We start from the raw sequence: 6,834 nt of genomic DNA on the forward strand, positions 1-6,834 counted from the left end.
TTTAGTAGTTGTAGAAAAGTACACTGCATTAGGCCTAAAAAATGGGTATGGGGTGGAGAGAGATGGTGTGTTACACTCCAAGGTGTTCCCCAGGTTGCCTTTCCTGAGCTTCGATCTTCATGCTCTCGTTTAGTAGGTGTCGGAAAGTAGGCTGCATTAGGCCTACAAATTGGGTATGGGGTGGAGAGAGATGGTGTGTTACACTCCAAGGTGTTCCCCAGGTTTCCTTGCCATTGCTTCGGTCTTCCGACTCTCGTTTAGTAGTTGTAGAAAAGTACACAGCATTAGGCCTACAAAATGGGTATGGGGTGGAGAGAGATGGTGTGTTACACTCCAAGGTGTTCCCCAGGTTGCCTTTCCTGAGCTTCTATCTTCAGGCTCTCATTAAATTGTGGTTAAATGGAACAACTGCATTTGGCGTACTAGTTGGTTTGGGGCCTACTATCGGTGTCTGCCACTCCTTGCTGTTCTCCTCCACTGAACAAAGCTGTGCCGCCTGTTTACTACGGTTGCCAATTTTGAACTGCATTTCGACTACTTACTGATTTGGCCCTACTCTCTGTGTCAGCCTCTCATTCCAGTTGTCCTCCACTGCAATGCCCCCTGGTTATTCCTGTGTTACCAATTTTGAACTGCATTTAGCCCACTTTCTTCTTTGGGCCTATATCTGTGTTTCCACTTCATCGTGCCCATTGCCCAGCCAGTGATAGATGAGTCTGCTGGTACATTGACCCATAACGCAACATTCCCCGTGCACGCTACACAACAACATTGTGACCCTGCTGAAAGTCAGGTTGCTCTTCCCGCATACCATACCACCTTACACGGGGACAAAGAGGAAGGTGCAGATGAAAGTGCAGGTTCCTTCATCAGGTGGGGGGAGGAATACTAGTTGGCGAAGTCACTGGCACAGGGCCTCTCATAGTACGCAAAAGTGTTGCTGCCGGTGGGAGGCGCCCCCGCCGTGCAAACACACCGCTGTACTTTGAGGGGCCCTGTGCCAGTGCCAATGCCAACGAGTGGGCCCCCCCTGCTTGCTCAGGTTCACAGCACTTGCAAAGTTGAAATACTTACCTCTCCCTGCTCCACTGCCGTGACGTGGTCCAGATTTCCTGGGCCCACTAATTACTTGAACCAGCCCTACCCCCCACAACTTTAGCCAAATGACCCCCAATTTCAAATGCCTTCCAATTATTATAAGGTAAATTACGCTTGACAAGCTTCATTAAGAAGAATGGATGGTTTTGACATTAAAATGGGCACTCTAGGTGTTTTCCTGGCCCCCACTCACTGCCGACTATGCTGCCCCATTGACTTGCATTGGGTTTCGTGTTTCGGTCGATCCCGACTTTACGTCATAATCGGCCGGACATAATCGGGTTTCGCAAAACCCGGCTCGACTCTAAAAAGGTCAAGGTCGCTCAACTCTAGTTTGCAGGACACGTTGCCAGCTACACAGCAGGGGAGCAGAGTGTAGGCCGAAGTCTGCACTGGTGGCAGCTTTTGTTCTGTTGTGCCAGCGTGGCTTGTGCTGGACACGTTGCCGACTACACAGCAGGGGAACAGCTGGCGGTGCTGAACCCCACTGACACATTGGCTGGTGTTTTTCTCTGTGCAGCTAGCACTTCCGGGCAAAAACTGGCGGTGTTAGAGCCCAGGGTCAGTAGGAGGAGGAGGAGAGGAGCAGAGTGTAGGCCGAAGCCTGCATTGGTGGCAGCTTTTGTTCTGTTGTGCCAGCGTGGCTTGTGCTGGACACGTTGCCGACTACACAGCAGGGGAACAGTGTTATGAAAGGCAATTCAGTACCACAATGGACATAGCGGTCAGAGCACATAGAGTGATCTGACAATAACCCAAAATCATAGAACGAGCTCTGAGACGTGGGAACTCTGCAGACCGCAATCCCTAATCCTCTCCAAACAACACTAGAGGCAGCCGTGGATTGCGCCTAACTCTGCCTATGCAACTCGGCACAGCCTGAGAAACTAACTAGCCTGAAGACAGAAAATAAGCCTACCTTGCCTCAGAGAAATATCCCCAAAGGAAAAGGCAGCCCCCCACATATAATGACTGTGAGTTAAGATGAAAAGACAAACGTAGAGATGAAATAGATTCAGCAAAGTGAGGCCCGACTTTCTTAACAGAGCGAGGATAGAAAAGGTAACTTTGCAATCTACACAAAACCCTAAAGAAAACCACGCAAAGGGGGCAAAAAGACCCTCCGTACCGAACTAACGGCACGGAGGTACACCCTTTGCGTCCCAGAGCTTCCAGCAACAAAATAGACAAGCTGGACAGAAAAAATAGCAAACAAATAGCAAAGAAGAACTTAGCTATGCAGAGCAGCAGGCCACAGGAATGATCCAGGGAAAAGCAAGTCCAACACTGGAACATTGACAGGAAGCCAGGATCAAAGCATTAGGTGGAGTTAAGTAGAGAAGCACCTAACGACCTCACCAGATCACCTGAGGGAGGAAACTCAGAAGCCGCAGTACCACTTCCCTCCACCAACAGAAGCTCACAGAGAGAATCAGCCGAAGTACCACTTGTGACCACAGGAGGGAGCTCTGCCACAGAATTCACAACAGTACCCCCCCCTTGAGGAGGGGTCACCGAACCCTCACTAGAGCCCCCAGGCCGACCAGGATGAGCCACATGAAAGGCACGAACAAGATCGGGAGCATGGACATCAGAGGCAAAAACCCAGGAATTATCTTCCTGAGCATAACCCTTCCATTTAACCAGATACTGGAGTTTCCGTCTAGAAACACGAGAATCCAAAATCTTCTCCACAATATACTCCAATTCCCCCTCCACCAAAACCGGGGCAGGAGGATCAACAGATGGAACCATAGGTGCCACGTATCTCCGCAACAATGACCTATGGAATACGTTATGTATGGAAAAAGAATCTGGAAGGGTCAGACGAAAAGACACAAGATTAAGAACCTCAGAAATCCTATACGGACCAATGAAACGAGGTTTAAACTTAGGAGAGGAAACCTTCATAGGAATATGACGAGAAGATAACCAAACCAGATCCCCAACACGAAGTCGGGGACCCACACGGCGTCTGCGATTAGCAAAACGTTGAGCCTTCTCCTGGGACAAGGTCAAATTGTCCACTACATGAGTCCAAATCTGCTGCAACCTGTCCACCACAGTATCCACACCAGGACAGTCCGAAGACTCAACCTGTCCTGAAGAGAAACGAGGATGGAACCCAGAATTGCAGAAAAATGGCGAAACCAAGGTAGCCGAGCTGGCCCGATTATTAAGGACGAACTCAGCCAAAGGCAAAAAGGACACCCAGTCATCCTGATCGGCAGAAACAAAGCATCTCAGATATGTTTCCCAGGTCTGATTGGTTCGTTCGGTCTGGCCATTAGTCTGAGGATGAAAAGCCGAGGAAAAAGACAAGTCAATGCCCATCCTACCACAAAAGGCTCGCCAAAACCTTAAAACAAACTGGGAACCTCTGTCAGAAACGATATTCTCTGGAATGCCATGTAAACGAACCACATGCTGGAAGAACAATGGCACCAAATCAGAGGAGGAAGGCAATTTAGACAAGGGTACCAGATGGACCATCTTAGAAAAGCGATCACAGACCACCCAAATGACTGACATCTTTTGAGAAACGGGAAGATCAGAAATAAAATCCATAAAGATATGTGTCCAAGGCCTCTTCGGGACCGGCAAGGGCAAAAGCAACCCACTGGCACGAGAACAGCAGGGCTTAGCCCGAGCACAAATCCCACAGGACTGCACAAAAGCACGCACATCCCGCGACAGAGACGGCCACCAAAAGGATCTAGCCACTAACTCTCTGGTACCAAAGATTCCAGGATGACCAGCCAACACCGAACAATGAACCTCAGAGATAACTTTATTGGTCCACCTATCAGGGACAAACAGTCTCTCCGCTGGACAACGATCAGGTTTATTAGCCTGAAATTTTTGCAGCACCCGCCGCAAATCAGGGGAGATGGCAGACACAATTACTCCTTCCTTGAGGATACCCGCCGGCTCAGACAAACCCGGAGAGTCGGGCACAAAACTCCTAGACAGAGCATCCGCCTTCACATTTTTAGAGCCCGGAAGGTACGAAATCACAAAGTCAAAACGGGCAAAAAACAGCGACCAACGAGCCTGTCTAGGATTCAACCGCTTAGCAGACTCAAGATAAGTCAAGTTCTTATGATCAGTCAATACCACCACGCGATGCTTAGCTCCTTCAAGCCAATGACGCCACTCCTCGAATGCCCACTTCATGGCCAGCAACTCTCGGTTGCCCACATCATAATTTCGCTCAGCAGGCGAAAACTTCCTGGAAAAAAAAGCGCATGGTTTCATCACTGAGCAATCAGAACCTCTCTGCGACAAAACAGCCCCTGCTCCAATCTCAGAAGCATCAACCTCGACCTGGAACGGAAGAGAAACATCTGGTTGACACAACACAGGGGCAGAAGAAAAACGACGCTTCAACTCCTGAAAAGCTTCCACAGCAGCAGAAGACCAATTGACCAAATCAGCACCCTTCTTTGTCAAATCGGTCAATGGTTTGGCAATACTAGAAAAATTGCAGATGAAGCGACGATAAAAATTAGCAAAGCCCAGGAACTTTTGCAGACTTTTCAGAGATGTCGGCTGAGTCCAATCATGGATGGCTTGGACCTTAACAGGATCCATCTCGATAGTAGAAGGGGAAAAGATGAACCCCAAAAATGAAACCTTCTGCACACCAAAGAGACACTTTGATCCCTTCACAAACAAAGAATTAGCACGCAGGACCTGAAAAACTGTTCTGACCTGCTTCACATGAGACTCCCAATCATCCGTGAAGATCAAAATGTCATCCAAGTACACAATCAGGAATTTATCCAGGTACTCTCGGAAGATGTCATGCATAAAGGACTGAAACACTGATGGAGCATTGGCAAGTCCGAATGGCATCACTAGATACTCAAAATGACCCTCGGGCGTATTAAATGCAGTTTTCCATTCATCTCCTCACCTGATTCGCACCAGATTATACGAACCACGAAGATCTATCTTGGTGAACCAACTAGCCCCCTTAATCCGAGCAAACAAATCAGATAACAGTGGCAAGGGGTACTGAAATTTAACCGTGATCTTATTTAGAAGGCGGTAATCTATACAAGGTCTTAGCGAACCATCCTTCTTGGCTACAAAAAGAACCCTGCTCCTAATGGTGACGTGTCATGATCCCAATGACAGGGGATCACAAAAGGACAAGCACACAAAAAACAGAACAAGCTCTAGGGTGATGGAATCTGAGCTGACCGCGATCCTGAACCTAATTCACAACACTAGCAGTAGCCGGGGAACATGCCTACGATGATTCTAGACGTCTCGCGCCAGCCGAAGGACTAGCTTCCCCTATTAGAAGAAACAAAGACCTCTCTTGCCTCCAGAGAAACACCCCACAGAAATAGCAGCCCCCCACATGTAATGACGGTGAAATGAGAGGAAAGCACATACGTAGTAATGAAAACAGATTCAGCAAAATGAGGCCCGCTAAAACTAGATAGCAGAGGATACAAAAGTGAACTGCGCGGTCAGCGAAAAACCCTACAAAAAACCATCCTGAAATTACCTGAACTCATGTGCCAACTCATGGAACATGAGGAGTAATATCAGCCCACTAGAGCAACCAGCAACAAGGAATCACATAACTGCAAGCTGGACTAAAACAAAAATAAAGCAAAATGTGGAACAGGAAAATCAAAAACTTAGCTTGTCCTGAAGATTACTGAAGCGGAAAGCAGAGGTAACAAGACACACTGATTACATTGATCGCTGGCGAGTAAATGACAAGAAAGCCAGGTTAAATAGGAAACTCCCATATCCTGATAGAACAGGTGGACACCAGAGACCGCAGAGAACACAAGTCACCCAGTACCATCTGTAACCACCAGAGGGAGCCCAAAAACAGAATCCACAACAGTACCCCCCCCTTTAGGAGGGGTCACCGAACCCTCACGAGAACCACCAGGGCGACCAGGATGAGCCCTATGAAATGCACGGACCAAATCAGCAGCATGAACATCAGAGGCAACCACCCAAGAATTATCCTCCTGACCATAACCCTTCCACTTGACCAAATACTGAAGTTTCCGTCTGGAAACACGAGAATCCAAGATCTTCTCCACAACATACTCCAATTCTCCCTCCACCAGCACCGGAGCAGGAGGCTCAAGCGAAGGAACAACAGGTACCTCATACTTCCGCAACAACGACCGATGGAACACATTATGAATAGCAAACGATGCCGGGAGATCCAAACGAAACGACACAGGGTTAAGAATTTCCAAGATCCTATAGGGACCGATGAACCGAGGCTTGAACTTAGGAGAAGAGACCTTCATAGGAACAAAACGAGAAGACAACCACACCAAGTCCTCAACACGAAGTCGAGGACCCACGCGGCGACGGCGATTAGCAAACTGCTGAGCCCTCTCCTGGGACAACTTCAAATTGTCCACCACATGACTCCAAATCTGATGCAACCTATCCACCACCATGTCCACTCCAGGACAATCAGAAGGCTCCACCTGACCAGAGGAAAAACGAGGTTGAAACCCCGAATTACAAAAGAAAGGAGAAACCAAGGTAGCAGTACTAGCCCGATTATTAAGGGCAAATTCGGCAAGCGGCAAAAAGGTAACCCAGTCATCTTGATCAGCAGAAACAAAACACCTTAAATAAGTTTCCAAGGGGTGATTAATTCGTTCCGTCTGGCCATTCGTCTGAGGATGGAATGCAGACGAAAAGGACAAATCAATGCCCATCTTAGCACAGAACGTCCGC

This window comes from Ranitomeya imitator, chromosome 2 (assembly GCF_032444005.1).
Source record: "Ranitomeya imitator isolate aRanImi1 chromosome 2, aRanImi1.pri, whole genome shotgun sequence".
In the NCBI taxonomy this organism is placed as follows: Eukaryota; Metazoa; Chordata; class Amphibia; order Anura; family Dendrobatidae; genus Ranitomeya; species Ranitomeya imitator.